Source organism: Elephas maximus, chromosome 23 (assembly GCF_024166365.1).
Source record: "Elephas maximus indicus isolate mEleMax1 chromosome 23, mEleMax1 primary haplotype, whole genome shotgun sequence".
Classification (NCBI taxonomy): Eukaryota; Metazoa; Chordata; class Mammalia; order Proboscidea; family Elephantidae; genus Elephas; species Elephas maximus.
Genome location: NC_064841.1, coordinates 73280167 through 73300851, shown reverse-complemented (window position 1 = coordinate 73300851; position 20685 = coordinate 73280167). Strand labels below are relative to the sequence as shown.

The 20685-nt window shown below is 39.0% G+C and overlaps 1 protein-coding gene across 2 annotated transcripts in view; it reads left to right on the top strand.

Annotated features, from left to right (window-relative positions):
* Nucleotides 1-20685, top strand: part of NALF1 (NALCN channel auxiliary factor 1) — a 706213-nt gene that overhangs the window by 329061 nt on the left and 356467 nt on the right. The gene's annotated exons all lie outside the window — the stretch shown is intronic.

Sequence of the window (20685 nt, the reverse complement as noted above, 5' to 3'; positions counted from 1 at the left end):
ATTTCAAAGTCAATCAGATTAATGAGAAAAATTCAACTATTCCCTTATTGGAGGAAATAGAAGCCTTGAGAAGTTATAAAGTAAAAGAAAAAGAAAAAAATACAGGGCGTATCCTGAAACACACACACATTATTTAGCATCTTAACTGCCTTATTTTACAGATAAGGAGCGTGAACCCTCGTGAGAATTATCACTTGCTTGGGTCACAGGGTAACTTTCGACAGACTTAGCTCTAGAAAGGAGGTTTTCGAACTCCTAAAAGTGCATTATTTTCAAAATATATGTGTGTCTCTTCTCTAGATAATTTTTAGTACCGTTTTTGTTTTCCTTTTAGTATTGCTCTCTTTCCAGCATATCTTTGTTCTTAATGACACCAGCTTGTTTCATTTTCTATTGGCTGTTTATGCCTTTGAATTGGTTTTGCTCCTTTTGCTACTCCTTTGACTTATGTTTATTTGTTTCCCAATTATCCCTTGTTTGCTGCTTTTTCTGTAATTTTACCCCATCCTTTGTTCTGCCTCTGCTTTCCTCTTGATTTATCTGCGTCTTTTCCTTGATTCTATTATGTTGATTTTGTTTCTGTCTCTTAGTCTTCGGGATCTGTCTTCCTAATTCATCAAATGACACATTTCCTTTAATATGTTTCTCTCAATATAACCAGCTTTGTCTTCCTGCTCTCCTTGATTTAGACATGATTCTATATAAAGTAAAATTCCAGGAAAATACATTTATTGTTAGCTTCTGTTTTGATGTTTAATTGTGTTGGTCAACATAAAAGTTAAAATCATATACATCCTTGTACATATAATCTGCTCTCAACATCCCCTGTAATATTCCCTGATATTTGAGAATTTGGGGCAGCTCGTGTAATGAGTGGCCATGCCTGTTCTTGATAAAGGCAACATCAACCATTTGCTTGTGTGGGAGATTTGGGCTCAAGAATCTAAAAACTTGCTGGTAGCTGTAGGTGAGTGAAGAAACCCTGCTGCTGCTGGCTGGATTTGGAGTTAGAAAAAATGACCAGAGAAGAAGTCCTGTCTTTATCAAAAATTCTCCTTGAATCCTAGGATAGAATAAACTCATGGCTGATTGAGAACAAGTAATTCCATCTATGGCAGACGGAGGAAAGACGTGTAGAGGCTTCTGGCAGGACAAACAGCATCCATTCTGAAGATGTGGGGTGTTGGTTTCATTTACTCAGAGAGAAAGCGGAGTCTAGTCTCCAGAAACAAACTTCCAAAAACGAGGTGCCCAGTTCTTAAGGTTAAGCTGAAAAGGATGTGGAGGAGTAACCAGGAGGAACTGGGGAAAGGACCAGCCACACTGACCGACCTACAGATGAAGGACAGTAGAAGGGGATATGATTTAAAGTTTTCTCCAGGATATGGTCAGAAGGCAGAGAGACACCGTATAAAAATGTGGCTGGCAACTGCCCCTCTTTGGACCAGTTTGATGACAGTTTAGGCTAATCAGTCTCAGTGTCTCTCCCCCTCCCTCTCTCTCTCTCCCCCCCCTCCCTCCCCCCTCTCTTTTTCCTTCTCTCTCTCCCTCCCTCCCTCTCTACTTCCCTTTCTCTCATACACACACACACACACACACACACACACACACACTTCTATACTTTTGTTCTCTTACATTCACAGCTATTTTTGGTTCCAATATATATTTCTAAAATCCTTGAAATCAAACAAAAGGTTCTTTAGAATCTTTGGATTTTTGAGCTTGATAAAGCCTTAAAATTGATCAGTTACGTATTTAAATGTGAGTGATTAGGCTTTAGATTTCAGGAATAGAGGAAATCTCATTACCTGGGCTTCTTTAGGTTGGAGACATTTACTCCATTCTTTCAGTAGACACCTCTTTTTGGGCTCTTTCCCATGTATTTCGAGGAGTGTTAAGAACTGCGAAAGTGTGGAAAATACTGCTCTGCTTTAACAATGGCGCGCTAGATATGGGATATACCATGAATGTTTAGAGATCTTAGGAAAGGTATTTTTATAAGGTTATAAAGTATTTGTAAACAACATTTAATTGTCTCGTATTCTAAAATGGTTATCTGCCTGACATAGTCAGAGCAGATTAATTTATGCTTTTTATTTGTCCCGGATGGATAAACTAAATAGAATTAGAATTATACAAGTAAATGTTATTTCAAACCCTCCAGTAGCAGGAAATAGCTTTATAACAAAATTACATAACAGCTGGTGCTGTGGCCAGTGACCAGAATGGTAATGTTTTCTTTTGATTCCCTTGTAACTACACAGGGCTATTTAGCTGCACCGTCTTCAAAGACTTTCAGCCAAAAGGGACAGAATTAAGGGACACTCAGGCTTTAGAGGAATAAATAAATAATACATTACAGGAAAGGTACAATCTATTATTCTCATAGGAAATCACCTTGGCAAATTTATGTTACTTTAGAAATGTAAACAAAAGAGTAAAATTGCTATCCCAGACCTTCTCAAATGTTGGTGAGCATCCGAATTACCTGAAGAGCCTGGTACAGAGTAGACTCAGAGATCTGGGTCGGGGCCTGAAATTCTGTCTTTCTAAGGAACTTCCAAACGGTGTTGGTGCTGCTGGTGGTACTTGAACCGTTCTTTGGGTAGCAGATTGTGTTTGTCAAACACTAATGATTGTGTTTGTCAAACCGCACATTGTGTTCCGGTGTGTTCTTTAATTCTATCGATCCTGTGAGAGCTGATTTCTGACACGGAAGGAAGGCTGTGATTTTTCTCAGCTGCTGAGGTCTCCTTAAAACTGTCCTCTTTCCAGCAGACTAGAATCACCTCAAAGTAATTATGTCTCATTCACTTTTGGTGCCCCTTGAATATCAAACCCGTTACGGTTGAGTCAATTCCAACTCCTAGTGACGCTATAGGACAGAGTAGGACTGCCCCATTCGATTTCCAAGGAGCAGCTGGTGGATTTGAACTGCTGACCTTTTGGTTAGTAGCCATAGCTTTTCACCACTACACCACCAGGGTTTCCCCATGAATATCAAGGAAAGTGCTTTATACTACGTTTGTACTCCATGAACTTTTTTCAGTTGAATTGAATACACAGTTATTAAAGCTCATTAAACATATTTTCATATATTGTCATTCACACGAACATAACAAAACGTGGAATGTAACCTGTGACGTAACGACCCATAATTTCATTCACACTAAACTGTTCACCTGAAGAAGCTTTTCAAACTCCAAAAAGCCTGCCCATCTAAGTTCTAAGCAGGGCTCCGCTCCAAATAGCCAAAAGTAGGCTTTGGCGGTTTTGAGGCGCATCGGAGAGAAAGAGGAGCCCTGGTGGCACAGTGGTTGAAACACTCAGTTAACTAACCAAAAGGTCAGCGATTTGAGCCCACCTGCCACTCCGTGGGAGAAGGGATGTGTCAGTCTGCTTCCATAAGGTTACAGTCTTGGAAGCCCTACGGGACAGTTCTACTCTGTCCTGTAGAGTCACTGTGAGCCGGAATCTATTCAAGGCGCAATAGGTTTGGATTTTGGTTTTAGAGAGAAAAATAGACATTTCACATGGAAATAAACAGTGAAGATTTAGTCAACAGGGAGGTAAAATTTTCTTTGAAATGAAAAAGAGAGCTCATAGCCACTGCTCTTTTTTGTCAGATTATTGCCCAGTGCTGCCTCAGGGCAAGGACCAGATTTAAATTATCCTTGTAACCTCCTGCCTGAAGCATGGTGAATATTCAAAAAAAAGGAAGTCAAAAGAATGAATGCAGAGGGTCTTGCAAACAAACTTCATTTTCCTTGATATTTTTAAGATCCTGAGGCTGATACCTAGAGACTCTACAAAGGCAGATTACATTTTTTAAAAGACCCACTTAGATGCATAGCACTTACGAATGGGTTTTTTTTTTTCAGAGCAAAATAAAATGGAAACTTCTGTATGTTCTATCAGATATCTTCACAAAACCCGGTGCTGTAGCTGCTGTGGGAAGCATACAAAATAGACCAGGCACAGGGGGGTTTGAGGGGGGAACAAAAGCAAAGACAGGGACCACAGTTTACAATCTCCTATCTTCTAGAACAGTCGTGCAGCCAGATATTGAGTTAAGGATAGAATACACAAACGGCAAACATGCTGCCAACTGTCATTTCTCTTGGAAATAAAACTGCACCGATGCTAGCAGAAGGACTCAGTTCAAAACGGCACGCACTACAGAGTGACAGTGAAGATTAAATAACATAATGAAATACACTAATCTCATACGCTTAAGCGTTTGCATATCTTCAAGCCATTGAGTGGTCCCTGAGTAAAAGGTAAACAACAGTTTTCATTTCCTAGATGCCAAAGCAAAGTTCAAATTGGAAAATCTCTTTTTTGAAACCATTTTCCAATATTCTATTAGGTAGCCATTGCTAGATTCTCTGGATGATATTTTTAAAATGTGCTTAAATTCAAGGAGTTACAGGAACCCATTTTGCATATATATATATATATATATATATTATTTTTGTGAATCTAAAATGGCAAGCGGAAGAGCTCAGTCAACATCATATGAAATACGGAAATAATAATATGGCCAATTCACAGGGTTAAAAACTGTTAAATGCTAGCAATATGGTAGTCTCTACCTTGAAGAGTCAGTAGAGGGAGGAGGCAGTTATGGAAACACACAGTGAGCAAACTCAGGCTTCACTGGAAACTGAGAAGGGAAGAGAATTAGCAACGCTCTAGGACTAGTGAAAGTTTCAGTCAGAAAAAGTGGTAATCTGAAAAAATAACACATAGGAATTCACAAAGTAACAAGGCTGGCAAGGAGCAGGCTGTTTGCACGCTCTCAGAGTGTCTCCCTATAGGTCACTTACTAGATGCAAGTATTCAAAATTAACATCACCAATGGAAATAGACAGACAATGGGTGGATTTAAATATGACGCTGTGAGAAATAACAGCAATGCATTGTTCTGGTGGGGATAGAACACCTGAAGCTGATCACCAGGAACCATCAGACTAATCCAGAGTGAGGACATGCCATAAAATAACATTGTTCTTCAAGATGTCGATGTTATGGAAGGCCAAGAAGTAAAGCTGAGGAACTGTTCCAGATTCTAGACAGGACAACTAAGTACAGGATGTAATCTTGGATGGAATGATGTATGGGAGCTTGGGGATGTTGTAAAGAATATATCACTGGAACATTCGTCAGAGTTGCAATTCTGAGCGTACATTATTTGAAATATTGTATTTATGTTCCACACACTGACTTTGATAACTGCACTGCTATTATGTAAGAGAATATCCTTTGGAAATAAGAACTTAAACGAAATATAAAAGTGCAAAGGGGCTTTATAGCTTGTTCTCAAGTGGTTCAGAAAAAAAAAAATACAAACATGCTGGCAAGGGTGTTCAATTCTCAGGGCACATGTATAAAGGCACAAAATTATGAACCAACATAAAGTATTTCAAAAAATTAAAACTTCCATTCCACAAAAGTGTAGGATTAGTGGTGGCTAGTCCTAGGAAGGAAACCCTGCTGGCGTATGGTTAAGAGCTATGGCTGCTAACCAAAAGGTCGACAGTTTGAATCCACCAGGTGCTCCTTGGAATCCGTATGGGGCAGTTCTATTCTGTCCTCTAGGGTCACTATGAGTCAGAATTGACTCAATGGCAACGGGTTTGGTGTTTGTTTTAGTCCTAGGAAGTGGGCTAGGAAAAGGTATGTTGAAACGAAGTAGTTAACCAGCTTCTAGGCCCTGATGGGGAGTTTATCCAGCGTACACAATGTTGGCAGTGAAGACTTTCAGCCAGTATTTTATAAGAAAGGTTTTTCTATCCCTTGGCAAATACACAGATGAAGAGGGGTGTGTGTGTGTGTGTGTGTGTGTGTGAGTGAATTTACTATATGGTGAAGGTATGAGCAGAAAGAATTCACTAATAATCAAATCAAGCCCAAATCCCTTGCTGTCAAGTCAATTCCAACTCATAGTGACCCTATAGGACAGAGTAGAACTGCTCCATAGGGTTTCCAAGGAGCGGTTGGTGGATTTGAACTGCCAACCTCTTGATTTGCAGCCATAGCTCTGCCACTGTGCAACTGGGCTCCAGCGATTAGTTTTGGCAAATCACTATTTAAAATAACAAAACCCAGACCCTAATTCATGCAATATAAAAATACATTTTAGACCTTTAAAAAAACAAATGTACAAAATAAAATTATAAAAATGCTGAGATAAAATATATGTAATACTGGAGTGAGGAAGGCCTTTCTAAGCAATAGAGAACATAATGCTGGTATCTACTTTGCTTTTGGATTTACAATGTTCTTGAAAGAAAATCTATCAGACAGATTCTTTGTTATTAGCTCCCTTCAGTGGTTTCGCTCTCTTCTTTCTGGATCCCCAAACATTCCCCGTCTATTTGCAGTAGAACCTTTCTCCTTGCCTCTCTGACTTCATCTTCTCCAGCAGATTACTATGCCAATCCCAGTGCGTATTCCTTGAAGACTACATAGACGGTCATCTATACCTGAAAAATTCTATTGGCTTCTTAAACCCAACAGGTCCAAACCAACTTGTTGTCCCCATTACCCACTTGGCCCTAATCCCAAACGGGTTTGATAATTTCTCTGGTATTTCTTATCTTGCTAAATGATATCTCCATTATTCATTATCCCTGAGGGAAGTCTTGGGTGATCTTCAGCTCCTTCCTCTGACTCCCTGTCTTCCTCAACTCATTGCGTATTAATCACTGTTGATTCAGCCTCTGGGATACCTCTCTCTCCTTTTTCTCTCACCTATATTGATCTACTTCAAATAAGTATTATTCTTCCCCCTTGAATAAAGGTTTTATGTTTATTTTAGTTTTTAAATGAAATAATTTAAGAGTTTAATATTAGCAAACACTGAGGCATGACACAAATAGCAGCCCTATGGATTGTGTTATTCTGGTTTTTTTTTTTTTTTTTTGAATAGATTGAATGCTGGGCATATGGTTCATTACATTTCCTTTATGTTTCTTGTAAGGACCCAGAGGAGAAATTTCTATCCTGATGAGCAGCTGTTCCTCTCCAGAAAAACTTAATAATGTCCTTGTCCTAGGACACTATATATATATATATAAAAAAAAATTTATATATATATATACACACACATACATACATGTATGTATGTATGTGTACATATATGTATGTATATGTATGTTGTTGTTGTTAGGTGCCATTTAGTCGGTTCTGACTCATATGGAGTACATGGGTCAGCAGAAAAGAGAAAGACCCTCAATGAGATGGACTGACACAGTGGCTGCAACAATGGGCTCAAGCATAACAACAATTGTGAGGATTGTGCAGGACACGGCAGGTTTTGTTCTGTTGTACATAGGGTCACTATGAGTCAGAACTGACTCAATGGCACCTAACAATGACAACATATATATACGTACATATGTGGAAACCTTGGTGGCATAGTGGTTAAGTGCTACGGCTGCTAACCAAAAGGTCAGCAGTTCAGATCCACTAGGTACTCCTTGGAAACTATGGGGCAGTTCTACTCTGTGCTATCGGGTTGTTATGAGTCGGAATCGACTCCATGGCAACGGAATATTTAGATATAAATTTCAACATAATGGAATGATGTACTAGGGAAGAGTAGACCCATGTTTTATTCATAGGTTTATGACTAATTTTTGCAATATTTGAGAGCTATTAATTTTTCCCTTGTGAAACCATCTTCATCCACATTTGAAGAATTCTTTTTTTTTTCTGATGATTCTGATTTCTCAGAGTTATAGGCCAGTGACTTGAGTGTATCCAGGATACCATTTGTTATGGGGTTCTATTTCCTCAATTCAGTCATCCTGAATACCAAAACTTTTTCCATTATTAATGACTATTGGGAAAGTGATGCAATGATAGAAATCCATAACTATAGCTAGCATGCAGACCCAGTGTTGATAGTAGGTATGTTTGATACAATTTTAAATATTTTTTTCAGAATACAAGAAAATTAGAGTTGCTGTGAATCCTCTCTTCTGTCGATGACACGCATGCTTTCAGTTATTTGGTTTGTTGGCTTGCTTGTTTGTATGTTCTTACACTGTGTGGTATGGTAGAAAGCGTATTAAATAGGATTCAGGACCCAAGGATTTTGTGCCTTACGAAAAGCACTTAAATTTTCTGTGCCTGAGTGTTCTGTTCTGTAAAGTGAGTTTTTTTTTTCCCCCCATCTCTAAAAGGCCACGCTTCTGAAAAACCAAAGTAACTAAAGGAGAGATAACCATCATCCACTTTCCAGGGCAGCAGCAACAGTGGGACCAGAAGTGGCCGCTTTGTCTGGTGTTGGAAGCACAGACGGATACATCAAGTGTCCCTTGGGAGTGGCAGCAGTGGCCTCAGCAGCTGACTTCTGCAGTGTCATTTTGGCATTGTTGGCAGTGATTGGGCTCAAATTGCATCCTGTGTTCCAAGTCTAATTCTTGGACTTTTAAAGGCATTTTCAAAAAAATTATTTTCTGTTATAATAAGCCAAAATCTATTTCTGCTGCTTAAAAATTAGAACTCTGCCTGATACAGGCAACTTATATGGTCAACAATCTGTAGAGAAGATTTAAAAGAAAATCAAATCGAGGTTGCATTGAACAGTTAGTATTCAAAGCTGCCACAAATGACAGGGTACATAGGTAATACTAACATCACTAACTTAAAAAATGGCTTTTTTGAACACTTGCCATATGTTAGGAATTGTATTGCAAACCGTAATACAAAGCCTTTATATGCATTATTTCATGTAATGTACAGAAGTCATAGGAAGCCACGTGTAGTGAAAACGAGCAAGATGGAAAACATGGCTGACTATTTAGTCAACAATGATGATGATGAAGATGTCTGAAGTGAGTAGAATTGTAGTTAGCACCAAAGCCCATATTATTCAACTTGTTTATAGTGTCCCATGTCACATTGACCCTATTGGCAAGAATCTCAGCTCCAGGTAAACACTTTCACTTTCACAAAGAGAGACAGGATTTAAAGTAAATATTGATTGTGATGATAATCTCTAAGTCTCTTGGAATTTGCTTCCGTTTCGTGGTAGGAATATCTCTTGGCAAATCCTACAGTTTCCCAGTTATGTTGATTTTAGCTGTAAAGCTGCTTATGTCTACCAACAGATTGATGTTTAGATCAAAGGGATTGTTTTGAACAAGGATAGTATCTGAGTCTCGGCCACTAGCATGCTTGTGGTTTCAGCCACTGGGAAGTCATCCAGTGTCACTTTTTGGTAGAAGGAGTAGCTGGAAGACTAGCCCACTTTCAATGGTAATTCCTCTTTGCTATTTAAACGAATAAAGAATAGCTTACTTTCAATATATCATAAAAAAACAATAAAATAATGAAGTATAATTAAAGGTAATCAAAGATATGCCAAATAAATATTTGCTAAAAGAAACACTAACAACTGAGCAAGGTCTTTTGTCTAAACTAAAGAATATTAAAATGTCACAGGACTAAAGAAGAAAGTATATTCCCAATTAGGCTTGAAATAGGGAGATGGGAGGTGAGGGTGGGGGGTTATTTATTGTACACACTAAACAGGGAAGGTTAAGACAAGGTATAACCAGTGAAGTTCAGGCTCTTCATTTTCTACCCAGCTGCATGCAAACCTTTCCCACTCCCCACATACTCTTTCCAACGTTTCCATCCTTTTCCTGAAACTGATTTAAAAAAAAAGAAACTGATTGGGCTATGTGAAATTTGTGACTCTATAGGACAGAGTAAAACTGCCCCACAGGGTTTCCAAGAAGCGGCTGGTGGGTTTGAACTGCCAACCTTTTGGCTAGCAGCTGTAGCTCGTTGTAGCTCTTAACTACTGCACCACCAGGGCTCCAATATAGGTCTAGGAGAGTTAAATAAGAATTAAACATGTTGTTGCTAGCTGCTGTCCAGCTGGTGCCAATTCATGGAGACCTTATGTATGTGTAACAGAACAAAACATTGTCCAGCTCTGCACTGTCTTCATGATGGTTGGTATGTCTGAGTCCATTGTTCCTGCTATTGTGTCAGTTTATTTCGTTGAGGGCTTCCTTCTTTTCCTTGGCTTTCTGCTTTACCAAACCTGGTGTCCTTTTCTAGCGACTGGACCCTCCTGATGATATGTCCAGTAAGCGAGTTGAAGTCTCATCTTTGCAAGATATAGTATGCGCTCAATTTTGTTGACTAAATGAATGTTCTTTAAAAAAAAAAAAGAGTGAAAGCACAGATATTATAATTTGCAATGTTTCAAAATCTAATTAAACTTTTTCTCTGCATTTTGGAAGTTAAATGGTTGAACTGTTGTAAACAAAACCGTAATCCAACATATACAGCATTTTCAGAGGCTGGGTACTTTCTTTTCGTACTAGGTGTGGTATTGAATGTCCTTGTTTCTCTACTGTCTGTTAGCAGATCCCCCCCCCCGCTTCTTTTATTAAACACTGATAGATAAGCAGAGCCTAATCTGAAGGAACTGATGAATAATAAAACAGAGATGAATTCAGTTTGCTTCTTTGAGGCCTAAGGAGTTTTAATGTTAAAAATGAGAAAGAAAAAAAGAACAGTTCTAATCCAAATATTACTTCCTTTTCAATAAATTAACAAAAATAAAGAAAGAAATAATAATAACCAAAATCAAATCCATTGCTGTCAAGTCCATTTCAACTCTTAGCGACCTTGTTGGACAAAGTAAAAGTACCCCATAGGGTTTCCAAGACTGTAAATCTTTATGGACACAGACTACCACATCTTTCTCCTTCAGAGTGACTGATGGATTTGAACTGATGACCGCTGTGCTACCAGGGCTCATAATAATAATAATAACAATAATAGTAAATGAATGAATGAAGAAACGAAGTACAACATAGCTTTAAAGATGAGCAGTAAGAACTCATCAGCAGTCCCATATCAGTGTCCAATATAATTTTTCCCTCTTCCTCTTTGTTTCTCCTTCTTTTCTCTCTTTGTTTTAATCAACTGTATGTCTCCAACAGATCTTCTTTGTCTAAGAATTTGGTCAGATTCTCTTCACTAAAATAAGTTTAGCTTAAATCTAAAAGCAGAATCACAACCTTCAAAAGAATATGTCCCTTTTGTTTAACAGATACAAACCAAAAAAATCAAACCCATTGCCATTGAGTCAATTCTAACTGATAGCGACCCTGTAGGACAGAGCAGAACTGCCACATAGGGTTTCCAAGGAGTGGCTGGTGGATTCGAACTGCTGACCTCTTGGTTTCCAGCCGAGCTCTTAACCACTACACCAAACCCACTGCCGTCAAGTCAATTCTGACTCATAACAGTAGAACTGCCCAATAGAGTTTCCAAGGAGCACCTGGCGGATTCAAACTGCTGACCTCTTGGTTAGCAGCCGTAGCACTTAACCACTAAGGCACCAGGGTTTCCTTAACAGATATATTACACTGTTAAAATAAATTTCAGTAGAACTTAGAGTTGGAAAATACTCAACGGTGTCATTTTAAAGCATTTAAAAAGTAAATTCTTGTTACAATTTAAATAATATTTGAAATATATATCATTCTGCTTGGTTTGCATTTAATAATGTATTGCTATATTTCTATGATCATATAAAAATCATTTTTATATGATCATAGAAACTTTAAAATAGTGAAACTGCATTTGTTCTAAAGTTCTTGTCTCATTTTTTAAAACTAATTTATAAATCGGCTTCCCTTGATAATTCAAGATTATTTTTTGTGTTATTCTTTGGGAGGTCAGCTGATGAGTGAAGCGCCAATGCACAATAAGGCAATTTGAATAAAAAAAGTTACTGACTGCTATCTAAACTGAATTTGGGATTCTTGAAAACTTCCCAAATTTGTTTTACTATCATCAAATATTTTCTCCCCTCAAAATATAAATTTCAAGCAATAATTTGCATGAAGAAATGTATATTATCCTGTTCCACAGCCCGTTCTAATGGTTAGAGCTTGTGAATCACAATATAATTAAGCCACCTGCTCAATGGTCTACTGGATTATTTTGGTGGCTGCCAAGTGGAATAATTAGAGTAGCACTAATCACTCCAATTAAGGTGATTGTTTTACAGAGCAACCTTCTTTACCTAAAAAAAAAAAAAAAAAAAAAATTTTTTTTTTTTTTTGATAGGGGAGAGAAAAAAAACATCATTCAATTGCAGTAGTTTAGGCTCAAAGCCTTGTCTCCACTCTTATCTGTGGCTCAGAGTCTCAGGTTGCTGCTTGGCTTCCTCCTGCCTAGATACAGGAGTTTCTTCCCTGATTAAGCATTCCCCACACTCCTCCCTCAGCACCCTGGTGTCCTAGCCCCGCAAGCCAGCCTTCTACAGAGGCGAAGACCTTCCCTGCACTTAAAGAATGGCGATGTTATCACTGTGCCTTAGTGGCAGCTGCAGAGGGAGAGAGAGTCACACCGACCAATAAAAAGCCGTGGGCTGCAAATATGAATGGCACACCCTAAACCGAGGCTATTAGAAAGGAAGAGTCCATTTCAAACTCTGGAGTTAAAACTTGTGTAAATAATATATCCAGTGTGACAGGGGCCAGGCCATGCTTTGATAACTTCCTGCCGGCTCCTGTATCTTGACTTTTGCTTGAGCCCCTCGGAGCCTTGCTCCAGCTGCTGCCTGGGTGCTCTGGAAGGAAGCTGCCAAAGGTGAGGTCTCCTGGGTCCCACTGCTGCAAAGCCTAGCGGTAATAATTGCATCGCCTCGCTTTGGTCCTCCCTCGGTTAGTGACGCCACGTGTTTTGTGCAGGACTGACCATCTCTGTGTTGACTTTCTTCACCCACTCACTGAAACATCAGTCCTTTTGATTCGTGTCTCCACAGATCCCTCACCAAAAAGGTGCTTTTCCTTGTAGCTTTTCCCTAGGACCTTTGGTCTAGACCATGGAACTAGACAGAAGAACAAATGCAGTTCTGTCTTCTCAATTTATCTCCAGAAATCTGCAAATAAAGCTTCAGGCAAAGAGGATCCCAGGACCCTGTCCGCCAGAATATGTGACCCAGCCTGGCTCTTGCTCTGAGCTGTATTCTGAGTTCAGCCCAGAGTGTCTACCACAGATCAAGAACCCCTAAAGGATGTCAGGTGCTTTCTATATCTTCACTGACTTACCTTCACAACTATATAAAGTCACAGTATCTCCCCATTTGCAGATGGGGAAACTGAGGGTCTCAGAATTTCTAAGCCTCAAGACACATAGCAGGCAGCCACAAGTAAGGGTTTTTACTTGGATCCACAATCAACACCCACGGAATCAGCAGTCAAGAAATCAAACGACGCATTGCATTGGGCAAATCTGCTGCAAAAGACCTCTATAAAGTGTTAAAAAGCCCTGGTATTTTCAGTTGCCTCGTAAGCATGTGAAAGCTGGACAATGAATAAAGAAGACCAAAGAAGAATTGATGTTTTTGAATTATGTTGTTGGCAAAGAATATTGAATATACCGTGGACTGCCAGAAGAACGAACAAATGCGTCTTGGAAGAAGTGCAGCCAGAATGCTCCTTAGAAGTCAGGCTGGTGAGACTTCATCTCATGAACTTTGGACGTGTTATCAGGAGGACCTAGACCCTGGAGAAGGACTTTATGCTTGGTAGAGTAGGTCAGTGAAAGAGGAAGGCCCTCAACGAGATGGATTGACACAGTAGCCGCAACAATGCATCCAAGCATAACAACAATTGTGAGGATGGTGCAGGACCAGGCAGTGTTTCATTCTGTTATAAGTGGGATCCTATGAGTCGGAACTGACTCAACGGCACCTAACAACAACAGTGAAGTGAGGAATGTTTTGAATTGATTTGACAACTTTCTGACTCTTAGAGGCCACATTCTTTTTCTTACCCCATGTTGCCTGTAAGTTCATGAATATGCTCTTTTAAAGTAGACGTAGATTCCACTGTGCCGTGGTTACTAAAATAGCATCAGTTATATGATTAGGACAAAATAAATCCTGAGTAACAAAACACGGATCCAGATAGCGTAATTACTCTTCAAGACTATGAGGCCCTCGGGCCATGCCTTCTTATAATTAAAAACAAAACAAAAAAACCCACTGCTGTCGAGTGACTCAGGCTCTTACCGACTCTATAGGACAGAGCAGAACTGCCCCATAGGGTTTCCGCCACTGTAAATCTTCATGGAAGCAGACTGGCACATCTTCCTCCCACAGATGGCTGGTGGGTTCGAACTGCTGACATTTTGGTTAGCAGCCGAACACTTAATCGCTGCGCTACCAGGGCTCCTTCTTATAATTAAGGCAGAGTGAAAAGAGCCTCCGTTTAGTATAACTTTAGTGACTTTCTATTAAGTATATTAAATGTAGTTATATTCCTACTGCACTGCAATTCTCAATGCACCTGATATCAAGCATGGGAGGTAAAGCCTATTGAAAGCAGAGGGAAAAGAGCCTCTATCTGACATAATTTTAGTGACTTTCTATTTGTGTTAAGTGCTGTCTAGTCAATTCCAGCTCATAGTGACCCCATGTACAACAAAAGGAAACACTGCCTGGTCCTGCGCCATCCTCACAATCGTTGCTATGTTTGAGCCCATTGTTGCAGCCACTGTGTCAATCCATCTCCTTGAGGGTCTTCCCCTTTTTCTCTGACCCTCTACTTTAGCCGGCATGATGTCCTCCAGGGACTGATCCCTCCTGATAACATGTCCAAAGTATTGAATTTAAAAATGTGTTTTCTTTTAGCACATCTCTGGAGGTAATTTATTCCTGTCAAGAAATTTTGGTGGTTTATTGAATAATTTTACCTAACACTTTAAATCTAATACATATTAACCTTTAACAGCATAATTTCATGTGTTTTTCTTACTTTCCAATTACCAAGAAACTTATGTCGATTCTGATTCATTTATTAACTTCCACTGACTCTCAGGTAAGAAAATTTAGTGACTGAAGAGAAACTGTGAGAGGTATATACCTGAGCTATTTAGTGCGATAGCTCACCTTGTTAGAAATCTATTATTAAGTTTCCAGAAATAAATAGAAGAAACACCTCCACGTTAAGAGAGAGAGAAATGTATAAGAAAACAGCAAGCTATTAAGAGTTACTGTTAAATTTCAGCATTAATATTGAGTTACATATTTCTTGAGGAGAAAAATCTAAGAATAATATGAGTGGATCTTGAGGTTATGGTTATAAAGATGATAGCCAACACTCCCAGTCCTATCAGCTAACAACCCAAACCAAACCTGTTGCCTTCGAGTTGAGTCAATTCTGACTCAAAGCCACACTGTAGGTCAGAGTGAAACCGCACCCATAGGGTTTCCAAGGAGCACCTTCCTAGTGGATTCAAACTGCTGACCAAGGAGCTCTTAACCACTATACCACCAGCGTTTCCAAGGATCGGCTTGTGGATTCTAACTGCTGAACTTTTCTTTAGCAACTGAACTCTTAACCACTGTACCACCAGGACTCCTCAGCTAGCAATACCAGGAGGCGCAAGAAACAATGAGTTTAGTCGTGGTATTTTTTTGTCCAATAAAATGAATACAACTTTACATATTTTTATTTAGCTAGAGCACAATGCCAGGTAGGGGTTGGAGAGGCCAATTTTTTTTTTTTTTTTTTGGAAATTACTGTGCATTAAAACAAAATGTTCTAGACGACAAAGATGTGACCATTGCCCTCAAAGAGCATATGAAGAATCTGAGATGATAAGACACAAAGAAATGAACTGTTGTGTAAATATGAAATTTGAATAACTAATGAAGGCGATCATCTATAGAAGAAAAAACATAGAATGTACATAAACTTGATTCTAAACAAATACTTTAAACACAATGCTCCAAGAGTGGAAGAAAGAGTGGAATAAGTCCGGGATGATATTGAAAGCTTTAAAGAGAAGATGGAATTTGAGAGTCTTCAAAGTTGGTAAGATTTAAAAGTTGGAAAAGGGCTTCTAGGCAGAGAAAAAACTTCAGCAGAACGACAAGTGTCATAGAGGACACCTTAGTGGGTACAAGGAAAACAAAGTTTCAGGTATGGCATACGGGAACACTCAGACATAAGGTGTATGCACTAATAGGCAAGGAGGAATAAGACATAAGAATAAGAATTGAGACTAGAAGGAAAAAAATAGCATCAGTAACAGGAATACAAAATGTCAGTAGATAATTAAATCTTGATTAGAAAGTTATACAAAACCTTGAATTTGAGGGCAGGAAATTTGAATTGTATCTTGTGTCTTTTGAGTCGAGGGCTCAACTAGGGTTATTGATTCTTCAGAGACTTGAAACCATGAATTCCAACATCTGTCTGATTCAGAATTCTCTTGTACAAGGTCCCTGATAAGTCAGCATGTTACCTTTGCATACATACTTCCAATGATAAAAATGTGTGAGGCAGCCCATGACCTCTTCAGTAATTCTACTGATTAGAAAGCTTTTCCTAATATTAAGGCCAAATCTCACTGCGAGTAATTCCCATTTTTCTGTCTAGCTCTCCGCTTTGGTGGTGGTGGTGCTGTGTACCACCCAGTCGATTCCAACTCATAGTAATCGTATAGGACAGAGTAGAACTGCCCCATAGAGTTTCTTTGGCTGTAATCTCTACAGGAGCAGATCACTAGGCCTTTTCTCCTGCAGGGCTGCTGATGGGTTCGAACTGCTGACCTTTCCTTTAGCAGCCGAGCGCTTAACCATTGGGCCATCAGGGCTTCTTCTGCTTTGATAAAGCAAAACCCAAATCTCTTTCCCATTTTAGCTCTTCACTTTCTTGATCAAAGGACTATGTAAGGAAAATTAATCACTCATTTACAGAATAGTCTGAATTTGTAAAGTCCTTTTAATATTCAAGCATGGGTATGATAAAAGGGCCTGAACCAAAGTAGTGACTTTTAGATAATGAGGAAGAGGTCAAGGAGAGTGCACCGATGAACAAGAATCTCAAGTCATGGTGATCTGGACTATTCCTATAGGCAGAGAGAAAAGGGTGAAAAGTTACCCCTATTGTTATATAGTGTTAGTAACTGAGTGATAAATTATTTAGTGTATGAAAAAATGACTTAAAATTTCAAAGCTTCTTTAAGTCACTTACTATCCATTTTTAGCAACGTTGAGAGGATTCGTGACCAATCAGTCAGTCAATACTCTAGAAGTACAGAGAGGTCCTTAGCCCAGAATACAGATTCAGAGAAAGCTTAAGGCTTTGGAGGATGGTGAGCGCTGGAGCTCATACTGAAAAACTAGTAACATTCACCAGAAAGGCGCTCAGTAAAGGGCATTTGAGACAAAGGGAGCAATAGTTATCTAAAGAGGTTGTAAAAATGTTTGCTTGGTGTAGACTTTCAAAAGTATCAACATCTGGGATGGTTTTGGTGAGGTGATCTTTTGGATGATCCCTGAATTCAAAATTTTATTAAAACATCTGAGGCTTATCATGAGGAAACATTAGACAAACCAAAAATCAGAGACTCTCTTAAAATTAAATGACCTGTGCTCTTCAAAAATGCCAAGGTCACAGATAACAAGGAAAGACTAAGGAATTGTTCCAGACTGAAGGAAATAAAGAGTCATGACTATAAATGCAATATGTGATCCTCCCTTGGACTCTGGAGCAGAAAATAAAATGCTGTAAAGAACGTCAGAGGAGCAGTTGGCAGAATTCAAATAAGTCCTGTAGGTTAGATAGTAATACTGCATCAATATTCATTTCCTGAGTTTGATAATTGTACTATCGTTATGTAAGAAACAATCCTTGTATTTAAGAGGTAAAGTGATATTACATCTGGAATTTACTCCCAAATAGTTCAGAAGAAAAATGGCCTACACAAAATCACACGTGCGCACGTGTGCATGCACACACACAGAGGACAATAAAGCAAATGTAGTAAAATGTTATCATTTGAGAACCTGGGGGAAGGCTATACTGGGATTCACTATACTATTTTTGAAACTTTTGAAGATTAAAATATATCAAAGTTAAAAGAAGTAAAGATAAATTTGTAGTTAAGTTCTTCAGAGCTGAATCTGCTTTTCTTTGTATTGAGTCATTCACACATGAATTGATACCTATATTTACTTTATATCCTTAAGGCCTCTTAATGACAACCTTTTAAAAATTTTAGAATTATTCAATATACAACTCGGGATACAGCAAGTAACTCTCTATTTTTCCCACTTATAAACATTAAACCTTTCTAATTCTCACTATCACACGCTTGGTTCCACTTTTGTCCTCAATTATTGAGTATAAGGAACCATGCCATAGATTGGTCTAAGAGGAATATTAACTTCAACTGATTTTGTTCAGTGGTAATTGAGCTAGGTTGCCCTTACTGATTCTATGTCACCATTACTGACATAGGTCATTTTCATAAAGTAACTTCCATTATCTCATGTCTCAGAATATACTGATGATCATATATGCTGGGTTTGGGAAGTGAAAACTCTTATCAAGTGTTCTGTAGCCATTATGTTAATAAGCTATCAGAGTGACGGGCAGTTTCATTACCAAGAAGTATTTTCCACGTTGTTAGAAGCTGCACAAAACTGGACTCCCAAGGTATTAGCAAAGGCTGTGTTTCTACAATTAATTAATCAATCCAATATTTGTTTTAAAACTATGTATGTGTGTGTGTGTAACACACACCTAAGTGTAGATAGATCAGAATCGAAGAGGAGAATGCCCCTAGATATGCCTCCACAAGTTCACCGTGTACAGAAAGTTATTCAAAAACATCGATAGTTGTAACAGAGCACACTTAGAGCTAAGGGTAGACTGTATAGAACTGCAACAGAGGAATGGACACAAACAAACAACAGCCTGTAGACATGTTGAGAAACATCTCTAAGGTGTGGTACTTGATAGATTATTGTTTTTAGGTGTTGCCGAGTTGATTTTTGATTCATAGTGTCCCATGTTACGGAGGAGAACTGCTCCATAAGGTTTTCTCGGCCAGAATAGAACTACTCCATAGAGTTTTTTAGGGTGTAATCTTTACGGGAACAAATCGCCAGGTCTTTTTTGTCACAAAGCCGCTGGGTGGGTTTGAACTTCCAAGCTTTCGTTTATCGCCAGCTCTTTTTTGTCACAAAGCCGCTGGGTGGATTTGAACTACCAAGCTTTCGTTTAGCAGCCGAACACTTAACCATGGCACCACCAGGGCTCCTTACTTGATAGATTGTGGAGGAGGAATAAACATTAGGCCAGCCACCAAGATGGGGAAGTGACTTCTAGACAGAACTAACAAGGAAATGTATGGGCTGACCTCCTTTATTCTGAGAGCTTTTCTGTTCTGTAAATCGTTTATCCTACTGCAGGTGCTGTTGCAGACATTGATCTTTTATCTAAATCTTTAAATATTGTATTCTTAGCTAATGATCTCATCGATTATTAGACTAGATCAATGCATTTTGATTTAACATGACCATCTGTTTACCACTTTGTGGAACTCTGAGTTATTCCTATATAAATTTGCTGCACTGCGGCCCCAAGTGTTGGACTTACTTTGCTGGTCTGTAGGCTGTCAGGCTCTGGAGCTGCTGGCCTACGTTTTACACACTTGCTACCTGTGCTATGCAGGCCCATCGTGCCTCAGGTACCTCATCTGTAAAATGAGGGTAATGATCATGTAGTTGTGAGGATTCATTGAGCTAACCCATGTAAAGTACTTGTGTGTACTACCTGGCAATAATTGTTAGCTATATTATATATATATTTTTTATATATTATATTACTATCTATCTATATTACTAAAACCCATTGCTGTCGAGTCGATTCCGACTCATAGCAACCCTACAGGACAGAGTAGAACTGCCTATCTATATTACTATCTATCTATATATTACTGTCTATCCATCCATCCATCTACCCACCTACCCACCCGTCTGTCTGTCCATCCGTCCATCCATCCATCCATCCATCCATCCATCTATAAATTATATTAAGGGCTAAGGTGTGCCTGACCCAAGCCATGGTGTTTTCAATCATCTCATATACATACAAAAGCTGGACAATGAATAAGGAAGACTGGTGAAGAATTGATGCCTTTGAGTTATGGTGTTGGCGAAGAATATTGACTGTACCGTGGACTGCTAAAAGAATGAACAAATCTGGCTTGGAGGAAGTACAGCCAGAATGCTCCTTAGAAGCAAGGCTGGCGAGACTTCATCTCCCATACTTTTGGCATGTCATCAGGAGGGACCAGTCCCTGGAGAAGAACATCATGCTTGGTAGAGTAGAGGGTCAGCGAAAAAGAGGAAGACCCTCAATGAGATGGATTGGCACAGTGGCTGCAACAACGGGCTCAAACATAGCAACAATTGTGAGGATGGTGCGGGATGGGGCAGCATTTCGTTCTGTGGTACATAGGGTCACTATGAGTCAGAACCAACCTGAAGGCATCTAACAACAACAACGTATTATTACTCAACACTGTGAAAGAGCTTAATTTGGTAACCCGTGAATGTTACCTACTACAGATGCTTTTAAACTCCAAAATAATTAAATTTATGTTGTTCTAACTAGTATTGTAAAACAATCTCGTCTCAGATTCCATAACAGAATTAAGCGTTTCTGGATCCCAGCTCCAAGACAGTATTTTCCTTTAGGGAAAATACTAAAACTATATCCCTTAACCACCCTTTTTCTCCCAAATTACAGAAATATTGCAAACTGTTCTGTTATACAGTTACTTTTCTGATGCCATAAAAAGTCAAAGGAATTCATGTTGTTATTTGTACCTCTA